We start from the raw sequence: 23,906 nt of genomic DNA on the forward strand, positions 1-23,906 counted from the left end.
TGGTAGCTTCAGTAAATATTTGGGATGGATGCTAAAAGCAAAACCATAGTCTGTATGCCGGCTTTCTCGAACACTCTTTCCTAGGCCCCATTCAGAAGAGCAAATGGCTAGTTTTCACCCTGCCTTCTAGTCATCATCACCATGTAATATTTTGAAGAACAGGTTCCTGTTTTACTTGGATCACCGTCATTTAAGCTGTAGCAAGGGCAACACTCCTTCCTGGGCTGCTCCTCCACTAATGTACCCCCATCTCACTTGTTCTAGGAAATGGCATGGCTAATTGCCCCTGGCTAGCACTCCTCTGTCATGCTCTGCTCCTGGCTGAGCTTCTCTTACAAGTCCAAGCAAGCCCAGCACACACAGGATCCACAGAGATTTATCCCTGCCCACCACCCCCACATCAGCCCAAGAAGCAGAAGGTCAAAGAGCGGCCACAGTGATTAAAACTTGACTGCAACTGGCAGGTGTAACTTCACTGTGTCCTCTGCATAACTGGACAGAAAGCATCCACAGATCTTAAGCAGACTTCTTTATTTGGTGAAACTATCAAGAGGAGAATGATGTCAAATACACTCCACAGGGTCCTGGCTTCAATTTCTCCTCCCTCTCAAATCCCTATTTTACCATTTTATTATTTTATCCTTGAGGGGAAACAATCAGAGAATGTCTAACTGGAAACACTTTCAGAGCTTTCTTTAATCAACCTTATTGTTATAAAAAAGTGTTCTGCTGAATAAAATACTGAGCACAGACTCTTCTTTCAACAGTTTAGGTATACTGTAATGCTTGTTTATATTAGCGTTAGAGCATTTATCTTGTTCTTCTGCACCTATACTTCTTTTCAAATTGCTCTTTGAGCATTCAATAAACACTTTAACCCTGTGGAGCTGTGACTTGAGCAGGGTGGAGGCGGCAGAGCCCAGTGCTGCACAGAATGTCATGTTCACACCCCATAGAGAGTCGAGAGTGTGGAAAGACATTTCAGGGACCGGAAGGACATGCGGTTATTGCTGTGAGAAATCAGCTAGGTTGAAAAGAGGAAGGCATTGCTATAGGTCTCAGCTAACAGAGAACGGAAATTCAGAAAATGGGGCATCTTGCTGAAACAGAGCATAGTTTAAACAGCATCCTTGAGTCATGGAACCAACAGTGCCCTGGTTTTAGATAGCTAAACTTTGGACCCCAGAGCAAGTACTTCTCAGAATGAAAGGCCATGTTTACATCCCATCAAAGTACAAACTCACTAAGACACACGGAATAGGAAAAACTCAGAAGAGTGTTTATAACTACTTTTTTTTTTTGGCCGGTATGTTGGCCAAGAGTGTATATTTCAAATCCCTCTTTCATTCATCCTGTTTCACAGATTTAGGGAGACCTTTTCCCATCATGAGAGAGTGAGCGGGGTCAGTCAGCCCAGGTCTGAATCCTGGTGCCACCATTTCCTTACTCAGCCCCTCAAGGCCTCAGATTCCTTATCTGTAAAACGGGACGATTCAGTCTCCATCTCACAATCATGTGGTTTCGGACACGGAGCACAGCACCAAGCAAGCACTCTATGAGTAATTGGCTATTTCTATTGTTAATTTAGTTTTTGCTGTTGTGACATTCTGGATGTGTGGCCCTCCCAAGTCTACTTTTTAGTCTCGAATTTTTGTTGTATAAACTCAACCACAATTCATATCCTAGAGATTGTGCTAGGTGTTTTACATATGTTATTTCTAATCTTTACGGCTACTTTTAGGGAGCTCTGGCCTAGTGGCAAGAAGCTGTGCTGCAATCCTGACGGCATGTGGCTGGTTTGAGACCACTACCTGCTTCACGGCAGAAAGACAATCTCCTCCTGTGGGATTAACTGCCTCTGAAAACCCACAGGAGGGTCAGCTATGGGTCTATTGCAACTTGATGGTACATGATGGTAATGATGGCAAATCTATAAGAAAGTTTTATTTTCTTGATGGAAGAATCTAAGAAACAAGTTCCTTTCCTAAGGCTAATTACTTGCTGTCAATCAATCTGACTACAGGGCCCGTGAATGTGTCTGAGCAGAACAGTCTCCAATAGCATGTTCAATGCCTGGCTACTCAGAAGTAGACCATCAAGCGTTCTTCAAAGGCATCCGTGGGTGGTCTTTAAACTGGGTGGTCTTTAAACCTCCAACCTTTTGGTGAGTAGGTGGGCACAAGAACAGGTTATATAAGGTTATTAGTTTATACAGTAAAACCTGTGAAAGCAAAAGTGTGCAAAGCAGAAGCTCACCCGAGTAGGGAGTTCAAGTATTTTCTACTAGTGGCAACAGAAAGGTGGTAAAGCGTCATCCTGCCAAAAGCAGAAGACTCAGAAGCCACAGAAAACCAAGCCAGTCCTGTCCAGTTCTAGTTTTCACAATTTTTACTCAATTTCGAGTAAAAATTCAAACCCAGGCCTAATGGCCTAACTCAAGGTATTTCTAATCGCCTATGTGGCTAAGCATTTTGTTAGGCCAACTGTGGCTGGAGTGGCAGTGAGCTGCTGGCAAGTCCATGGGAAGAAAAGTCCAAAGGGGCCCTGGAATTGTACTGCCAAACAAACAGCAACAATGAAAAGTAACTCAAACACTGAAACTCTGTTTCTCTTTCTCTGGGGAGAAATGTGCAAGGTGCTGAATCAAAGAGTCCTTTAACATTATTCTGAAACCCACATTTTCTCAATCACACTAGGGTGTCCCAGAGTCCCAAAGATTCCTTTTCTCCCCAACCTGACAGGTCACAACCCATCAGTGTCTTTATCGAAATCTTATCCCAACTATTTGCTATTTTCCAAAGAAGATTTTATCAAGTGCTCTGTTCTTGCTGTGTGCTATCAGGTGGGACCAACCCACAACTAACCCTCCAGCAGTTTTTCAAAGGCAGTAAATCTGGATGGAGACCACCCATTTTTTGCCCATGGATTCAAACTGCCTGCCTTTGGAGTGACAATGTAACTCCTTACGACTAAACTATCAGAACTCTCTATATATTTCCATGTTGTTGTTGTTGTGTACTATTAAGGTGCAACTGACCCATAGCTGACCCTCCAGTAGGTTTACAAAGGCAGTAAATCACATGGGAGGAAAATGCTTATCCTTCTCCAATGGAGCAGTTGGTGAATTTGAACTATGTACCTTGGGACTGCAGTGCAACTTCTTACCACTGGGACACCAGAGCTCCAAATGCTACCACAGGAATTAAACTATAACCACCACCATAACAGCAATAGACTAATAGTCTAATAGACTTTACTAATTAAAAGATGCATTATGGAGCAAACAAGGAAGGCAGGGAGGGAATTTAGGGGTGATCAGGGTCTAGTCACTGACTCCCCACTGCTGCTGCATTTTACCCATTGGAGGTTGATCATGTTACAATTTGGTTATTTTCCTTCAGACTCGTCCAAATTCCTCATTTTTGTGGCTCCCAACCCTCCTCTCCTGGCTGTTGTTCATTCCTTGTGGACATTCACTGACTTCTTTTGTCCTCCTGGGTTCTTTGGTGTTGACACCTCTAAGCATGACACAAATTTTGTGTCCAGCAGATAAGCCCTAGTTACTCACCATGATATTAATTGAGGGCTAGTTATGAAAGAGAGAACCCATCACTCAGCAAGACCTTGTAAGAAATGTGTAAGAATCTACAAGGGTTTGGAGACAGAGATCAGCTTGCTCCTCTTCATTCCCTAGCCACCTTGAGCACTCAATACAGTGCTTTTTGCAATACAGATGTTTAGTGTCAAATTCAAATGGTATTTACTGAGAGCCCAAGCTCTGTTGGAAATCTTTTCCAGGCAACACCCTCCCTCCCCAGCTTTACAAGTTGAAGATGAAAGAACTGCAAGTCCTGGAAGTAGGAAGACTATTCCTATGCTACAGCCTTTAGTAAAAGTGCCTGCACAATGTGGACACAGGTGCCATGGTTGTAAGGTGCCATTCGGCTGATTCTGACTCACAGTTGACTCCACCTGACAGAACTGAAGTTACCTTGGCTGTGATTTTTATGGAAGCACATCGCCAGTCCTTCTCCCCCAGAGCCATTGATGGTTTGAAACCATACACCTTGGAGTTAGTAGTCAGACACTGATCCTTTGCATCATCAGGACCCTCTGTAGACACAAACACTAAGACTTAAGGGACCAACTGTCATGCTTGACCATTCCATAGAGTAAGCAGGTCACTGGCAGCATTTCCTGTGGACTTAGAGTTAGTTCACTCACAGGCACTGGACAAGTGCGTATATATCCAAACCTGGCTTCTTGCCTGCAAACTGCAATAAGATACTGAGGGCTAATTCTGCTTTCACTCTTGGCAAGGAGCCGGCTATAAGGCTCCTCTAGGACAAATGCCATACGGAATCAGACCACAAGCACAGAGCTCCATGCCAGCGGGCACTGGTTGTCTCAGTCTAAGAGCCAGATAAAAACACAATGACGATTAGAGAAAAAATGAGTGTGCTTGCTTTTTGCTTTTAGCACAGGCACTGACCTACTTCCCTACTCTATTTTCAAGACAAGAGAACTAGATCAATGAAGGATATGCACAAATCTTCCGAGATTCCTCTAAGCTGTAAAATATTGTTGAAATTTTTAACTAAGGGAACCTATGCATCATTATTCTTATTATTATCATCATCATCATCATTTGAGGGAAGCTAGCTCTTTAAGGTCTAATGAACTACAAGCTTCTTTGTGGAGATGGAAACAAAAGAATTGCAATTCCTAATCTTTCCTCTTCTTCCTTGGGTAACAACTACTTGGGCTGTTTTGTTCATTTCGAGAGAAGAACAACAAACGCACAAAACGGCCATTAGAAATTACCAGTGCATTAAAATTATGTTAATAATGGAGGGGGAAAATCCACAAAAATGCCATCTTCAGAAGACATGTCAAGTAGCTGTCATGCAGTCGATCCTGTCCTCTGCCGACACCATATATCAGAGCATACCTGTGCTCCACGGCTGACTTTTCAGGAACCTACCTCCCGATCTCTCTTCTGAAGTGCCTCGAAGTGGGCACAACTCTTCATATTTTTGTTTAGGAGTCAAGCTCAACCATCATTTGTATCAACCAGGGCATTTCAGGAGACATAGTAATTCTTTTTTTTTTAAAAGAACTCTACTCGAAAAATGTACCAACCTTGGAAAACTTAGTAAAGATAGGTCCAATCTTGTAGTTACCAATACTCTCATTACTCCAATACTTCTTATTGCTTTGTTTTTCTGGTTGCTCTATGTCACTGCTGTGCAAAGATCTTTAATGATGGAAGTCATCTATGACTGGAATTTTCTAATAAGGGAGACACTAAATGCATGCAGCTACTGAATGCTTACAATGTGCCTTATGTAGCCGAGGGCGTCATTTTTTCAGTTTATGTTACATGAATTTAAATGTCTTAAAATGCCAATAAACCTACCTTGTTTTTCACTAGTTAAGGTAGGGATTCATGGAACAATTATATTTCATGGGAACTCCTTGGAATAAAAGGAGTAAGAGGAGGCAGGGACATGGCATCAGTGTGGGAGCGCTCCACAGCAGATGAGGGGGACGGCAGGCTGCCTCTGCTGAGTGGGTTTCTTGACTTACCTCAGAATTAACTGTGAGACTGTAGGCAGACTGCTTTACCACTCTGTGCCTCAGTTGCCTCATCTGCCGAACAAAAGCTACAACAGTTTCTAAGTGCCTCTTAATTTCTGTATTTTTATGACTATAGTTTGGATCCTGATGGGGAGACTATATGACCAGTTATCCAAAAACCTCAGTGTGCGCCTTTTCTCAGTCTGACGTGGTAGGCTCAGGTACACTGGTGAGTAAGACTATGGGCCAGGGAGTTAACAGATGTCTCCTACACTATGCAGAGCAGCCTGTACACTCAGACGGAGCCAGCGAGTAGCTGCTGGCTGCTGGAGGACCATCTCCTTCAGTCTCTGCTAACATACCACCTCTATCCAAGCTGCAGCCTCCTCCTTTCAGTGAGCTGAGAAGTCACTCTTTCCCTGGACTTGGGAATTAATTTTTTTTCTTTTTTTAAATATGACTGGTACTTAAATAATAGCTCACAAAGAAAGACTTTGTTTGGTTATCACTGGAAATTGTTCAAGCCTGAGCTGCAGAAGGCAAAGGCAGAAAGAACCTGGCGACAGGCCTGGTGGCTTCTGGCAGACATCAGGACAGACATAAAATCCATTATTATTAACACCCTCCTACACTGTCCACCTTGTTGCTTATTATTCAAAGACAGAATTCCCTTCTCAACTGACTCAAAGTTGCCCTGGGTAGGGAGGGGCACAGCACTTTGGAGAAAACCCCAGAAACACAGACAGCTCCACCCTGAGGAGTGTATGTAACTCCTCTAAACTTAACACTGCCTCTCAAATTTAGACAGATGAGTCAGGTTTCAACCAACTCCAAGCTCTAGGAATTGCACTTCCCTTTTAAAATGACACAATCTCAGAGTTATTCTGAAGAAAACTCCCACCTTCTATGCTCGCCCTTTAACAGAGCATCTTCAGCCACTAGGTCTGACATAGCTACATTCTTCCTTTTGCTGGGAGATTATAAGTTGCTGGATCATTTTGTTGCTGTTGTTGATTGGCTTCGAGTTGAGCATGACTCATAACGACCCTATGAACAAAAGGTCTGAAGCCCTTCTACAACTACCAACATTTATCAAAGTTCATAGAGTTTCCGGAGGCATGTTATTCAGGAAGCGGATGCCACTCCTGCTTCCAAACCTGTCATAGTATGTTATTGTTGTTATGTGCCATTGAGTTGCCTGTGATGGATAGTGACGCTATGTACAGCAGCTCTGAACCCTTCCTTGTCCTGAGCCAGTCTCACTAACTCCAACACACCAACCCCCATCACCCCAGTTACTGTATCAATCCATCTCATCCAGGGTCTCCCTCTCCTGCACTGTCCATCCACCCTTCCGAGCATGATGTCCTTCTCCAAGGACTGATCTCTCCTGGCCACAGGCCCAAAGTGTGGCAAAGCTTCAAAATCCTAGGCTCCAAGGAGAGAGAGACTCCTTCCTATCATTTTTCCCCTCACAAATATCCTTTATTTACCTAAAAAATTTTGTTAAAGTTAATTATGTGGATCAAAAGTCTTCTAAGCCATAGCCATACATATGTCAGCTATTGAATTTGCATGTATTAATAAATAAGTAATTATGTTCATTCCAGGCCTTTGAAACTTTTGAAAGACAATAATCTATTAATAAAGTGTGTGGCATAATTTCCATTCACAAGTGACAAGTCTAGTGTGTGCTGTACTGGGTGATTAAAGTTAAGGCTGCATTTCATTTCATCAGAGGCCCAATAGCCAGGTTTACCAGGGTAAGAAGCAGCCACAGCTTGTAGGGAACTGATTCTTCAGAAAAGGTCACAGAACGCAGGCATGAGTCCTCACCAAGTAAAAGAGAGACCTTATTACCTTATCTCAATTTGGCTGCTAGTAAAAAGCAGAAAGCTAGAAAAACTCCCACAAAGAAGTCAATTTGGAGGCATCCAGAAGGCACCTGATGACTGAACACACAACCACCCTCGCTGAGAAGGCAGGAAGGCATTTGCTATAGACAGCCCCTGCTTGCGGAACTCATTTCATCCAGCGATTTATCAGAAATAGCTTAGTGGACTTCAGGGCAGAGCAGAAGGCATTTGAACAGGGAGAGGTTTTTTAGATGAACTTTTAGAAATGGCAACAGGGAAATAATAATCACACAGAAGATTTATGCAGGGTTTCACATTTTCAAAGTGCTTCAGGAGCTCACATTAATTAATCCTCTCCCCCACTGCGGAGGTTAGGATTACTGTCCTGTGTTGTGATGGATCCTCTGGTATGGTATTTCTCACCATGGTCTTCTAACTCCCACCAAATGGCTGGGTGGAGCTATGCAAATGAAGTGGCCCACACTAAAAGGGCTGGACCCCTTGTTAATAATGCAAATAAAGTGAAGGAGTCCCTGCAGGGGTGGTACCACGCATGGGAGCAACTAGTATCCCTAATGAGGGGATTCATCAGCTTTGCTATTGGACTAGGCTCAAAAGAGAGCTAATCTCAGAGAAGGTGGGGACCTCACTACCACCAAGGAAGAAGATCTAGGAGTAGAGTTCATCTTTTGGACTAGGAATCCATGCCTTGGGAATCTCTGAGACCCAGGAAACAGCTGTAACATTAGAGTTAGCAAGAAGTAGTGACAGAGAAGCACAGTAGCAGAAGCTACAGAAATCGCAGACCAGCAGGAGAAGGCACGAGGGGCTTCCAAGCCCACACACTGAGAAAGCCTTAGAACGAGAGGCTTGCCAGTGGAACGGAGTGAATCAGTACACTGATCAGTGGAGCTTTCCCATGCGAGAGGCTGGGCCAAGACTTTGAAGAGCTATATCCTGAATCACTCGTGATCCTGAATTGTAACCTGTTGTTCTTGCCAGTGTCACCAAGCCAACTACTACTCATAGCAACTCTATGAACAACAGATACGAACCTTGCCCTGCCCTCGACATCCTCACCACCGCTCCTATGCTTGAGTCCATTCTTACAACGTTGTGTCATTCCACCTTGTAGCGGGTTTTCCTCCTCTTCTCTGATTCTCACCTTTCCCCAGCATGACGTCTTCTTCCAAGGGCCAGTCCCTCCTGACATTATGCCCAAAGCATGTGAGATGAAGTCTCACTATCCTTTCCTCCAAGGAACTCTCTGCTTCCACTCTCCACGAAAAGATAGACTTTTTCATTCTTTTGGTAGTACGTTGGACTATTCAGTACTCTTTTCCAATTACCACAATTCAAAGACAGAAATTCTTCTGTCATCCTTATTCCCTGTCCAACTTTGAGATGCACAGGAAGCAACTGGAAAGCCGATGACTTGGATCAGGCAGGCCTTAGTCATTAAACTGACACCATTGCTCTTTAACACTTTGGAGAGGTCCTCGAAGGCAGGCATTAATTCCCAATGTAACATGTGTTTTTATTTTTTGACTGTTGATACGATGAGTGTTGATTGTGGATCCAAGAAAAATTAAATCATTGGCAACTTTAACCTGTTAGTTTCTCAGTCAATCTTGCAACTCTGAGTATATTATCTGTGAGTTCTGTGAGGTTACTGCAATGAATTATCAAAACCAGTGGAGAAGCAGAGAGCACCACAGATAGGAGAGCTATTTAGTAAAAAGGTAAGAAGGTGGGATATGCCTGCCATCAGTCTCACAGCTTCAGATTGCTGACAGTGGTTTCCCCCTTCCCCCATCAGGAAGTTAAAAGAGGTCAGATGCCTCCACCACACATTTTTACACATCCTTACTTTACAGACAAGGAAACAGAAAAAAGGAAGTGAGTATCCTGCCTGTGGGAGAACAGATCTCAGCAGCAGAGCTAGAATGCTCTCTCAGGTGAATTTACTTGCTGTGCATAAATGGCCTGCTGTGGTATTTTACCAGCTGATACAGGCCATGGTCTTTGCAATCACTTGTTATGCATCAGAGAGTTGGACAATGACTAGGGAGGATAGAAGGAGAATTGATGCCTTTGAGCTGTGGTGCTGGAGAAGACTATTGAGGGTACCATGGACTGTCAAGAAAACAGATTCATCCTCGAGAGGGTTAAACCAGGCTGATTATGGGGCTTCACCTGACATACTTTGGACATGTTGTAAGGAGAGACAGGTCCTTGGAGAGGGACATCATGCTTGGTAGGGTAGAGGGACAGTGCAGGAGGGGAAGGCCCTCTATGAGGTGGATTGATTCAGTGACTGGGGTAATCGGGATGGGTGTGTCAGAGGTTGGCGCAGGATAGAGCAGGGTTTAGGGCTGTTATACATATGGTCGCTATGAGTCGCAAACAACTCGACAGCACATAACAACAACAACAACAACAACTCAATTCTGTGGGCCAGTGATTGTGAATGATTGTTTTGGATCGAGAGGGGATTGGGCTAGTCCCCACCAATCAATTCAAATGTGAATCATTGTGAAATGAAGACAAATATGGGGGGATATACCATACTAGTGTGCACTTCCCAGATCAAAAGCTGATTTGTATCCCAAATGTCTCCTATATTCATAATCTAGCAGCTGTGAATAAAACAAGGAATATCCTCAGAGAGAAGAAAACACAATGTTTGCTTCCCTGAAAGTCTAGGTTTTAGTAGATCTCCTTCTCAAGGCCAGTAACTTCCAATTTCACCATTACTAAATATATATTTTGCCAGGACCTATTTATGCAAGAGGATATGCTTAATCTCCTCAAATGGTCAAAACACTCAGTTAGTTGCTAATGGAAAGACTGGTGGTTTGACTCTACCAAGAAATGCCTTGAAAGAAAGACCTGGGGATCTTTTGTGAAAAACAATGTATTCAAACTTTGTAAATAAATCAGTATAAAATTAAAAATAAGAAAAGAAAAAAAATCACCTACTGAGAACTCTATGGAATTTTGCTCTAAAACCTGGAATCTTCTTGAGTTGGGATGAACTGAATGGCAGTTGGCTTGAGTTGTTATTGAGTGGTGTCAAGTCTACTATGACTCAAAGTGACTATGATATGATTAAGGAATAGTGCCTCTTAGGGTTTTGTTGACTGTAGTTTTTACAGGAACAGTTATTACCAGGTCTTCTCTCCCATGGAGTTATCTATCAGTGGCTTAGAACTGTCAACGTTTCAGTTAGCCCCCATGTGCTGGACCACTGTGCAACCAGGGCACCTTGGTCTAGTTTTATTTATTTATGTAAGAGAATGCCATCAGGACATGATTACCATATTCTATACTCAATGCATAGATACTGTTTGGAGAAACTATATCTGTCATTGTAAAGTTTTAAACACACCTGTGGTTTGTTTTCTTACTTAGTCTCTTTCCCTCATTTTTCTTATGAAGTCATTGAACATTTGCTTTATTAGACGTGGAGAGAGATGGATTATACATTTTTTGTGCCCTCTAGCTGCTCACAGTCATTTAAAAGAGACATATGTATATACATCCTATAAGTCAAAAATGCAATAAAATAAAGCCTATACTAGTAAAATCTTGCTAAGTGACAGTGTTTGTTGCAGAAGGTAAAGGACTGCAGTCTTCAATATAGACTCCATTTCAACATGAACAACAACAACAAAAAATATTCTCATCACCGGGCCAGTTGGCAGCATCATTATAGTGATAATTTCATCTTTCTTGGGTCAATAATCAACATGCTTGGTATCAGCAGACAGGAAATCAAAAGAAGAGATGCTTTGGGAAAGTCTCCTGTCAGGGACCTCTCCAGAGTGGTAAGGAACAGCGATGTCAGCCTAGAGACCTAGGTGCAACCTGACCCAAGCTATGGAATTCTCAATTACTTCCTATGCATCTGAGAGCTGGATAGTGACTAAGGATGACAGAAGAAGAACTGATGCCCTTCATCTGTGGTGCTGGAGAAGACTACTGAACATATCATGGATTGCCAAGAGTACAAATAGGTCTGTCCAAGAGAGGGTGAAACCAGGTTGCTCCTTATAGGCAAGGATTGTAAAACTTCATCTCGCGTATTGCCCGGAGGGACCCGTTCTTAGAGGACATCATGCTTGGAATGGCAGCATAGGACAGGAAGATTCTGGATGAGATGGATTGACACAGTGACTGTGGCAATGGAAGCAGGTGTGTCAGAGACAATGAGACTGGCTCAAGATAGACAAGGTTCAGAGCTATTGTTCATAAGGTTGCTATGAGTTGTAGCTGACTTGACAGCCACATAACAACAACAACAGAACAATATATGAAGGCAAGAGGTAAATCAGAAATGAGTGACTAATCTAGTCAAGGGGATTAGGCATTTAGCATCCTAAACCATACTTACTTTCCATGGACAGAATATTTGAATGGAGCTGAAATCACCAGAGTCAAAGGACAACAAGCTGTATCATTTACTAGTTGGGAATAGATTTTAAAACAGGGAGGAGGAGGAGAGGAGTCAGGATGAGGAGAATCAGGAGGAGGCACTGACAGCTTAACAATGATGCAGGGACTTTATGAAGAGCAGTCAGGAGCACCTCCTCTCTTGCCCTGAACATGCATTTGACACATAAGACTTGGCCAGTCACGATGAAGAGGAAACTCTGGTCCAGACCCAAGGCCAGGATGGTGACCATGTTCACTACTGACCCTAGCTTAAGGAAGCACAGCCTGCTCCCTCCATCTATGCTTGAAATGTCATATGCTGGGGATCTATTCTGCAAAGCTCTTTGATCTCTGCTCTTTACTCACTCTGTACTAACTCCTTTAGAGAGGTTATTGTTGTCATTCACTGTTGATTTACTGTTAGGTGCTGCTGAATAGAATTCTATTTTTATAGCTACCTCATGTGACAGATTAGAGGAACAGCCCCAGGGTTTGCTGACTACAATAAGTATAGGAGCAGATCATAAGTCTTTCTCCTGGAAGCTGTTGGGTGGTGCTGAACTGTCAACCTTCTGGTTAACAGCTTAACCATTAAGTCACTTGGACTCCTTCCTATGTTACTAATCATTCTAAGAGTAGAACTTCATTGGTACCGACCAGTCAACTCTAATCTTATATGTCTGCAGCTGACAGAATGCTTTGGATTGCCTCAAATCCAGCATACCTAAAAATAATCTTTTCCTGTCTTCTTTTGTCCAATTAAGCATCATGTTCCATTTCCTTGCTTTCTTACTGGCTCACATGTTTCCCCTCAATAAACCGGGATGATGTACGCAAAGTAACAGGCCCACGACACAGATGTACCCTGGCTTTGACCTCTCCTTTCCACTGACCAATTAACCTATAGAAGCACTGATGAACTAAAGCCACAAATCAAGGACATGGTCAAACTGTGAAATTCTTGATTTCAATCCCTAATTCAATAAATACTTCTGAAGAGACTTGAACAATCTAGACATTAGTCAAGGCTCTAGGGCCGAGTGATTAATAAAATGAAGAAGACAGTCCTCGTGGATCCCTACACGTTAGCTGAAGAAATGCAAAATAAGTGAATAAAAAAAAGTAATTGTATAGCATATTAGAGAGAGGGAACTGTAGCGAGAAAACAAAGCAAGTAAGAGAGCTGAAGAGATGAGGTATGTTGAATACTACCATTTTAAAGAAGATGGTCAAGGAAGGGTCATTTGGAAGGTGTGCATTATGCCCTGAATTCAATGCCTCAGTACACGATCAATATTTATCTTTCAAGTGAATGGATTTAATACAAGGAAGTTCTGAAAGCTGTAAATATTAAATCACAAGTTATACTGGTCACTACTATTATAAAACATCATGTTATCCCATCTAGAACAGTTCTACGGAATCTAAGAACTACACACAGCAATTATGAATTAGTTACTGAGCATATTCTTATCTCTACTAAATTCTCACTGAGTCTACTCATCTCTTATAACTATCTTAATACTGTTTTGTTTTGTGCCCACATTATGGTAAGACTGTTTACAGAGTTTTTCTGCTTTGGACTGAAATCCAAAGTTTTCAGTGGTCTCTCTACTTGGACAGCACCCAGAATTGTAGCTACCTTTCTGTTAAATACTGTCTGTTCATTAACTATTTATTTTATCATTCATCATTGACAAAGTTTAATCTTAGGACCGTTTTCTTCCAATTGCTTTTGACCTCACTTTCTCTGTCATCAAGAAATACAACTGAAACTGCACGTCAGCCCAAATGCTTTGAGGATTACTAATGCCATTGTATCCTTCTGCTAATCTGGAAAGTCAAAGTTGACTCTCAATGGAAACAAATTATGTCATAATAATGGCAGTAATTCAGATTACAAAACAAAAATCCATTTGTGAAGAAAGACATTTACATCTGCAGGCCAACAATTTATCAAGTTCCAATATATTTCTTTTTCCCTGATAAAAATGCAAAATAACAAACCCACTGCCACTGAATTGAGTCCAACTCATAATAATCCTATAGGACAGAGTAGAACATAGGGTTTCCAAGACTATCAATCTTTACAGAATCAGGCTATCAGATCTTTCTCCCATGGAGCAGATGGTGAGTTCAAACCAACAATTTGTCAGCTAGCAGTTAACAACATGAAACACTAGGGCTCCTATTCCTGCACCCTCCCCACCCCTTACCATAATACCTTTAAATTTGTACACCTAAGAAATGTCAGTAACAGAATTAAGAAAAAAGAAAAAAAAGACCTCAGAAGATTCAACACAGATGTCACAAAGTTCCCACCTAAATGCTGTGTCTTTAATAATCCTTATTTTATACTGGATGTTCATCACTTTGGTCATCTGCATTTGGAACCCATAGCAGCAAGCAAGACAGAGGATTTGAAATAGGTGAGCTCATGGAGTGACAGCTATGTGACAGATATGCAAATGTGAAAAAGTTGAGCAGTTAAAAGCCACCTTGTAAGTGGAGCTGATATATTCTCTAGTTCCCAAGGGTAATAGCATACAAGAATAACTCATTTGTATAATGGCAATCTTGTCTCATCTAAAGGGTCACATTATGTTCAATAAATTCTGCTGAATAAGAGAAGGAAAGAAAATTCACTGGAAGAAAGATTCTATAAAAAAGGGGACAAAAAGTGAACAATATGCCACCAGGGTGAAACACATACCTTAGAACAATCAACAAGAGGAGACCAAAAGGGTTGCATTTGCCCCAAAGCAAAGCCCTGAAGACAGGAAAGAAAGACAAAGGGAGATGGAGAACACAGATAGGAAGTGGGAAGAGTGCTGTTACATTTTGGCAAGATGACAGTCAATGCATAAAACAAAATGTACAAAAGTTATTGAATGAAAAAGTAACTGATTTTGTAAACTTTTACTTAAATCACAATAAAAGGTTTTGTTGGTTTTTTTAAATGAAGAGAACCTGTACTATATAGGATAAGCTTTCAACCATTCTGCAAACTTAATTGTTGTTGTTATCTAGTTGACTTTGACTCAACGGGGACCCTATGAACAAAACTTAATTAGACTGATTCCTTCAGAATTCCAGGCATTAGCCAGAAAACTAAGATTTTACCTTTTCAAACTAACACAACAGCCAGCCAAATTCTGAATCTGTAGACCCTCTAGTTTATGAACAAATAAAGCAATTGATTTTACCCAGACTCTTCAATATTTTGGGGCCGTATTTCACTAAAAAAGAACTAGGTTCTGAGTGCTTAGCTGCTAACTAAAAGGTCAGTCCTTCAAGTCCAGAAACTGTAACAAAAAACAAAGACGTAGCAGGCTGCCTGGATGAAGATTTACAGCTTTGGATAGATACCCTGTGGGAATTTCTAGATGAGCCGGGGTTTTGGTTTAGCAAATTGCTCTTGTCATTGATGTTTTTGGCTGTGGGTACTGAGGGAGATAATGGGAAGGATGGGGAAGCATGAATTGCTTGTTCTCTTTGGGAAATTTATTTTTCCAGAAGTGTTTCACTGATCAAAAAGATCAACTAAATTCTCTTCAAGGCATCACACAAGATAATATTTGAGGTTTAAAGTTGAACATAAAAGGTCTCGAATAGACTACTGTGATAATTTTAAAGGGATTTAACGTGAATTTTGTAGACTTTTTTTGCTCAGACCTAAGAGCAGGCCATGAGATGTTCTACAGTGATAGCCCTGAATTCCTAGACAGCAGACCAAGATTGCTGCCTCTTTTGTGGTCTGCTTAAAGATACTTGCTAAAATAAAATGCAGAAAAGAACACTGCCAAGTTTGCATGATTTTCAAAGAAGCCGTTCAGAATTCTATGCATAAACCAGTTTATCATGAATGTTTCGTATGTTACAAACATGCCAGTTTGTCATACTATAAGGGGGGAAGTTGTAATGAAATGTTACTTGACTAGTTTCAAATCTCTAAATTACATTTCAAGATGACAACAATACCAAATATTACCTTCTGATTCACAAATCTGTATGTTTGCTCTTTTATTCAGTATGTCATAAATTCCATTTAGCACCTTAAGTCATCAACAAAATAGACTTTGACATTTAACTTATTCATTCTTTTCTTTAAAAAAAAAACACCACCACAAAATAAACCATCAGATCTTACCTCATAATAAACAAACAAGAATGAAAATAAGATTATATGCTAAATTATAATAGCTGTTATTCTTAGAGACTGAATATCATTATATCAAAATTCCCCATAGTCGATTTTTTTAAAACCATTTCTTCATTTTTTGACACTACATCTGGCACAATGAATACAGATGATCATTTGTTTATATATCTGTCTAACTGCCTTTCCCAAACACAGCCAGATGGAGGCTTTCAGAATCAAATTAATTTCAGATTAATTCACTCTGGACCTACTCCAGTTTCATGACTCTTTGCTTTGAGGCACCGACCAAATTGATGTGAAGTCATGAACTTAAAAGAGCACAGGTTCTTCATTAGAAAGATTAAAAAAACAAAAACCAAAAGGTATCATACAAGTGAGTGGTTGATCTCCCCAGGCCCCGAAGAAACCTGTTTAGACACCAAGAGCTGCCAGGTCAAGGTCTGATCAACATTTCACAGCATCAAAATCATCCAGAAAGAATTTCCTCTTGGATCCAAATAGGATGACAGTTAATTTTACATCCAATATTCATAATGCCTTGAGATGATTCCAACAAAAATTAAGAGATCTAATTACTAACATCAGAACTGAAGATGTTACAGCACCCTCACCACATAAGCAGAGTCAGGTATGCTGTATGGCTCTAGAGAGTTAATTCTGAGCAATCCAAGTGCAGATTCTCTATCTGTAGCTGTAGCTACTGAAGGATGTAACTAGGCTTCGCAGGCTGTCAATCTCAGTGGATGCCTTTATTATCATACTTGTTTCAATTGCAATTTGGGTTTCCATGGAGACACAACAGTCAGCTCTAGAAAATTATAAGATAAATGTCAGGCAGTGATAACGGTGTTAATGAAGCTTCAGTGACAAGCAGCTCTGTGCTTCAAATAATAAGCTTATTTCTATTAGCATATGTATAACTTGTCAAAAAAACTGGGAGAGAATATTAAAAATTAAATATCGATCTATCTATTTTGAGAGAGTGAGAGAAGACATATATCCCATGTAGATTGACTTAAATTTGGTAGGTCAACCTGAATGAGGGGGGAAAAAAAGAAAAGAGAAACTACTCAATTTAATCTCTAGTTTGAGACAATTAAGCACTGGCCACTGCTCTAAGAAATGTTGCTGTAGCTGACACACACACACACACACACACACACACACACACACACACACAGCCTTACTTTCACTCAGTAATGGAATTTCTTCTTGTCATATGATTAAGGTAATCTGCCTCTGTTTCTGGAAGCTTGCAGCTCTGTTCGCCATGGCATGACAGATGATGAGTTTCAGAAATATAAATGCTATGTCCAATCTCATGGTAACTAGGTTGATGAATGTTCGTCTACTCTTTTTCATTCAGGTTGCTAGTAATTATAACTGGATTGTCAGAATCTAGAGTCCAGACCCGCTCTTCGCTATTCTATAGCCAAACCTGTGCCAGTGAAGTGCTGCCAGGTCAGAGGAACTGGCAAGTGTGGACTTTCACTGAACGCACAGACGGAGACTGGATTTGTAAGTCACGTGCAGGTCGGGGTGAGATTCTACAAAGAGATAATGAAGAAGGGGAAATTCCCAAGATGGCTTGGGAATGGAATAAAATTGTTGTTTAGTTGAAGAACAGGCTTCTTATTGTTGTCTTGTTCTGACTTAGGGAGATGTAAAGACTCTCAAAAGGAGGAATAATTCTGCAAATCAAGAACCCTGAGAAATTAAAGGTGTGATAAGTATGCAAATAAAATCTCTTCTGAAAGACAAAGAACAAAAACAAAAAGCTTCAAAACTTGTACATATTAACTTCTGCTACACATTGTTGTTTTTAGGGGCCATCAAGTAGACCAGGACTCACAGCAACTCTATGAACAACAGAACTGAATCTGGCCCTATACTGCAACACCTTTGTTGTCTCTGATATGTGCAAACCCACAGTTACGTACAGTCACTGGGGCAGTCTATCTTGTTGGGAGTTTTCCTTTCTTTCTCTGACCCTCCACCTTCCCTGGCATAGTGACTTTTCCCAAGGACTGACTCCTCCTGACACCAGGCCCGAAGTACGTGAGATGAAGTTTCACCAACCTTTGCCACCAAGGAGCACACTGGTTGCACTTCTTTCAAGACGGACTTGTTTGTTCTTTTGGCAGTCCATGGGATAATCAATATTCTTCTCCAACATTACAATTCAAAGATATCAATTTGTCTTCTGTCACCTGATTCCTTGCCTAACTTTCAGATGCATAGCAAACAGGCGAAAATACCATAGCTTGGATCAGATTATGGTTATTTGTCCCTACTATCACGTCCAGTATTATTCCCCTCCCCCTTTTGCTTAAAAAGAAAAACATCTACCATATATTTTCCTGCATTTATTCAATAACTACTTATTGAATATTCACTCTGCATTTGAGTCTCTGGGTGGTGCAAATAGTCAACACACTTGGCCACTAATCAAAAGGCTGGAGGTTCAAGTCAACGTGGGGTCACATCAGAATAAAGACATAGTCATCTACTTTCAAAAAAGTGACCAGACCAGTGAATACTCTATGAAATGTTGTTTTACTAGGGGACACACAGAATGATAATAAGTCAGAATGACCTGATGACGACTGGTTTATTACTTTGTGCCAGGCTTATGTTTGAAACACAATAATGAATAAGGCGTGGTTACCCATAACCCCACTGTCAAGTTAAGTTCACCTCACACTGACACAACTGGACAATGTGGAACTGCTGCCCAATCCTCCCAAGTTCTGACCGTTAGGGAAGCAGATTACCATATCCTTCTCTCATGGGGAAGCTGATAGATTCAAGCCCCTCACCTTTCTGCTGACAGCCAGGAACTTAGCTGTTGCACAACCAAGGCTCCTTAAGAGTTAGTTACTATTCAGTTACTCCTCTTAATTTTCTTTTGTTCAGCAGCCATCTATGTTCTTGTGGTTCAGGGAGATCTGGTGGTTTAGTAGTAAGGAACTAGGCTTCCAGTGCAAAGGTATGAAGCTTAAATCCACTAGCTGCTCTGTGCAAGAAAGATAAGCAATCTCCTTACCTGTGATTTACTGATTCTGAAAGCCTGCTGGACGGTCAGCTATGGCAGGATACACACCAGTAACTTCAAACAGCAGTCTATACAATCTGGTATTTAAGGTCTTAAACAAGGTGTCATAGTATGATTTTCTTTCTGTTCTAAATTTAGTACTTTTTGAAACAACTAGAAGCCATGAGAGAACATTCTTTCTCCAACAACCCTACATTTGTTATTACTGACAACTCAACTTCAATCTCACCCTTTCCCTTTTTTGGCTTCTTTCTCCCAACTCTACTCTTCAGGAGGAAATGAATGTGGGACAAATCCAAGATCTGGATATAATTGGGTCATAATGTTAGGGTAGGAATATTCAGTGTAGCTTTTTAAGAAGTTAAAAATGCCTGTTTCCCCATGTATGTTTCCTTTTCTCTCTGGAATAGTCTCCTGGTATAGAAGATTCTGGACTCGGTGGATATCTATCTTTCTAATTCTTTCTTTCTCTCTCTCTCCTTCTTTTTCTTTCAATTCTTTCTTAATTCTTTCCCTCCCTCCCTCCCTCCCTCCCTCCCTTCCTTCCTTCCCAATTTTGGAGATCTGGCTGTGTCTAGAATGGGATGCAATGGGAAGTATGACCCCATACCATGGTCTGTGGATGTCCGTAGTGTTCCCACTGTGCACAACACTGGTTCATGAGCAGCACTAGTAAGACGGGGTGAGGAAGAGGGATCACAATGTTGCTCACTGCATGGCACAGTGGTTCACTGCTCAGCAGTCATTAAAAAACACTGCAGCTCAAACTCACTGACTGTTCCATGGGAGAAAGGTCTGGTGATCTGTCTCCATAAAGATCACACCTTTGCAGACTCTATCAGGCACATTTTACTCTGTTACACAGGGTTGCTATGAATCAGAACCACAGCAGTCCAGATTTGGTTTTCTTTGGGATCCGACTATTTCTCTGAACTTTACTTTCAGTCCCAAAATAAGACAAAACAAAAACCCCACCTATTATCAACAACAAAAAAACCAACAAAACCTATTGCCACTTACATCACATATTCATTAGCCTAGTCCTGTTACTCTATCATGAAAGGGCAAACAATTCAAGTGCCTCCCCAAGACCCAAGATAAAAGAAGTCGGATTCTCCAGTGGTGCAAACGTAGTGGTATGAATGTAGGGAGTGTGCAGGAAAAGTTATGAGGCAATAGAACTCGTTAATTCTTCATCTGTGAAAATCAAGACCTACTGCTGTTATTGTTGTTATACGCTGTTGAGTTAGAACTAACTCATAATTGACACACCAGCAGGTTTTCAGAGGCCTTTTAAAATCATGCAGAAGGAAAATTTCCATCTTTTCCCCAGGAGCAGTTGGTGGATTTGAACTGCTTGCCTTTGGATTGGAAGCGCAACTCCTTACCCCTAGGCCATCAGAGCTATCTGATAAGGTTAAGAGACAAATAGCATAATGTTACTGCAAATAAAATTTCAAAAATCCCACAGAAACTTCATTGCAGCCAAGTCATTTTAGCTTCTAGCCACCTTCACTGGGATTTCCAGGCTGTAACTCTGTAAAGGACACTGCCCATCTTTCTCCAGAGAGATGGTAGATTTGAACCATCAGTCTTTTATTTAGTAATCCAACACATAATACAATATGCCTCTAGGGCTCCTTTACAGAAAACTAGGTGAGGAAATAACCACAGACATGGAAAGAAAGAAAATAAACACCCTTTTCACAGATAATGCCAATCAGTTAAACACCCTCAAGCTTTTAGAGAATGAATTTCTTTTCAGTAATACTCTTCTTTTACTTTTACTCCTGTGGAAATTTGACATGATTGCATACCATACTTGTGGCTGGGTTTTATTTTGGAAGATATTGGGGAATCAGATATTGATATTGGAAATTCACCTGCAATTGTTAGTGTTGGTTATTTTTGTTACTGAAATAATTACTGTTATTCTTAATAACAACAACACTAAGCATATTACTATAGTCCTTCAATTTTAAAATGACAGCTCTAAACTGGGGCAACTAAAATTACAATCATAATTTTCCTGAATTGACAGTATTTGCTAAATAGACTTCTTGAAAAGAAGGGAGTTATACACATGGGAAATAAATAGGAGATTATAATTTAAGTGTAGCGCCCTTAAACAGTGAGTTCAAAAGCAAAGGCTGGAAAAACAAAACAAAAACTGCCTTGGTTTTTTTGTTTTAATGTTGAAAGGTTTGCCAATGATGCTGAAAGATCTGAAACTTACTGGTTGGAAAGTAGAGGATGGAAAACTATTGTGTTCAATATAATATCCTACCCTTTAGAGTGGTGCCCTGGTGGTCTAGTAGGTAACTTGGGCTTCCAAAGCCAAAGGGAGAGTCTGTACTGTATTCACTGGCTGCTCCGTGAGAGAAATATGGGCAGTCTTCTCCCATATGATTTATAGATACTGAATACCCACTGGAAGGTTACCTATGAGTCAGTTCCCAATGGATGGAATATAACAACCACCTCCTGGTGGCACAGTCTTGAAAGCACCTGGTTGCTAACCAACAGGTTGGCAGTTTGAATCCACTATTGCTCCCTGGGAGAGAAAGAAGGCAGTCTACTCCTGTCAAGATTTACAGCCTTGTAAACCCATGGAAAAGTTGTCTGTCCTATAGGGTTACTATGGTCCCAACTGACCTGATAGCAGTGACAAATTTTCTGTTTCATTTCATAGACAATGTTGCATAGGCAATCAAGTCAAATCAATGGAAGAGAAATTTTCATATAAGTGGGAGGGTGGCCCACAGCCCTAAACTAAGGGGAAGTAAGGGCGAAGCCTGTGGAGCTTGCTCCAGGCGGTAGATTAAAATCCTTCATGAGGCTTGGGCACTGGCGTCTCCCTCCACTCTGGGAGTCTGCTGGCTGATTGGCGGGATGGCTGGCATATCTATGGCGGCTTGACTTTGGTGGCAGTCAAGGCAAGGGAAGTTTCTGGGGTCCTTTTTGCTGTGTGTTACTGCTCTTAGTTGCCCTTCGAAAGTAGGTGGGCGGCCCAGAGCCCTAAACTAAGGGCAAGTAAGGGTGGAGCCTGAGGAGCTTGCTCCAGGCATAGATTAAAATCCTGTAGGGCTCGATGGCCGCAAAGTCATAGGGTCATAGGATCCCTATGAGTCGCCTACCACACTTAACAACAACAACAACATGGGAAAATCTTCCTAAAACAATGTGGAATAAATAGTAGGTTCCCCTAGGATCTGGGATGACAAGATCTGTGTTTCTATAACCATGAGCACCCTCACTGTGTTGGAAAGAAGATCATGAAGTTTGTCACTATATTACAATGATGATTATAGGCAATACAAGGTGAGATTCCTATGACATTGCCTTGAGTTCCACGGTTACTTTGGTAATTATATCTGCATTCTTTCTACAGGACTGATTGAAGGAAAGCTAAACTACTCACAAGGATTTACGTGTTATGTTAGTGAAAACAACAAAGCAGAAGAACAGAGCTCATGTTGGAACCTGAAAACTCATTAGAGAAGGGATGATACTAAAATATTAAAAACAATCTAAATTGCTATGGAAATAATTTTAATTCCTCTTCCTGGGCCATATGGTATCAATTTGGGAAACCACATTTTCCCCAAGAAAGCAACTGTGTGAGGTTTTCTGTGTCTATAGTATTAGGAACACATTCAACAGAAGAAAGGCATTAGGTTTCTGGAGATCAGCTGACAAGAGAATATACCTGAATTAATAAATACTTTAGGACAGAGCACAGTTACGTGCATCAAGGGAGAATTCAAGATGATGAGGTAATTTCCTAATTCTGTGTCTGTAACTATACATGCACTTTGAGATCAGCTTGTTTTCAAGGTTTCCATACAAAGTTGCATCAGAAACCCCAAGAATTGTAATCTCACGGACAGGCTGGCAGCACTCCACCTCAGCACATAGGGAACGCGAGGACCAGGGAAGATTGAGGAATAATAGGAATTCCAGATGTGTCCTGAAGCCACATTCAGCAAGTACAATGCCTCTGTATTTATTTTGGACATTGCTTCTGGAAGTCTTGCTTTCTTTGGCTAAGGTGCTTATTTCATGAGTTTTGTATTTATGGAAAGGCTGTGCCCACTGAGAATTTTCACCTAGATGGCAGACAGCCTACAGAACCGTGGGTTCAGCTGTGTAGGAAAATAAAATCGTAGCAGCTGATGAAGGTAGGAGAGCTCTTTAATGCGCATATTAATAATTTAGGTGAAGGTGGCAGGGATTGGGCACAAGTCAGTGAAAGGTTACTTTAGTAAATGGATTACTTGTGATAAATGGCTTCTGGCTAGGAAGCAGTTCACCTGTGAACCTAAAATGATGAGATTTACCGAGGCAATTTTTAATTCACTAACTGGCCGTTATTGACAGGCTATTTTAAGGCATACCAAAGTCTCTTAAAGCAAGCTTGGTAAAAACTCTTTGAGTGAATGAGTGAAGGAGAAACACCTACTAGGTCTAGGGTCCTTTTTTTTTTTTTTTTTTTCAAGACAACCAATCAATGACAACAAGGGCACTAGCCTGGTTGACTGGAGTGAGAAACTGCCCCTTCCGCTCAACTAATTAATGAAAAAAAATCAAATCTCTGATTAAGAATAATGATGAAATAAATTATAGAACCACTTATGTATGAAGCCATATATTATTAAAACTACTTCAAATTAGTTCTTAATCTAAAGAAAGACGGTCATTTTAGGAAGCCAAGCATCTAAAAAATTAGAAAGGACACACTGTTATTCTGGCTGGAGATATAAAAGGTGTGCCACTTTGCCAGCCAGTCAGCCAGCTGAAGTATCAACTGTCCTTG

The 23,906-nt window shown here is 41.0% G+C and overlaps 1 protein-coding gene across 3 annotated transcripts in view; it reads right to left on the reverse strand.

Annotated features, from left to right (window-relative positions):
- The window catches only part of CELF2 (CUGBP, Elav-like family member 2), a 474,025-nt gene that overhangs the window by 242,494 nt on the left and 207,625 nt on the right, over positions 1–23,906 (reverse strand). The gene's annotated exons all lie outside the window — the stretch shown is intronic.

This window comes from Elephantulus edwardii, unplaced genomic scaffold (assembly GCF_000299155.1).
Source record: "Elephantulus edwardii isolate Elephantulus edwardi_28Jun2011 unplaced genomic scaffold, EleEdw1.0 scaffold00105, whole genome shotgun sequence".
NCBI lineage: Eukaryota > Metazoa > Chordata > Mammalia > Macroscelidea > Macroscelididae > Elephantulus > Elephantulus edwardii.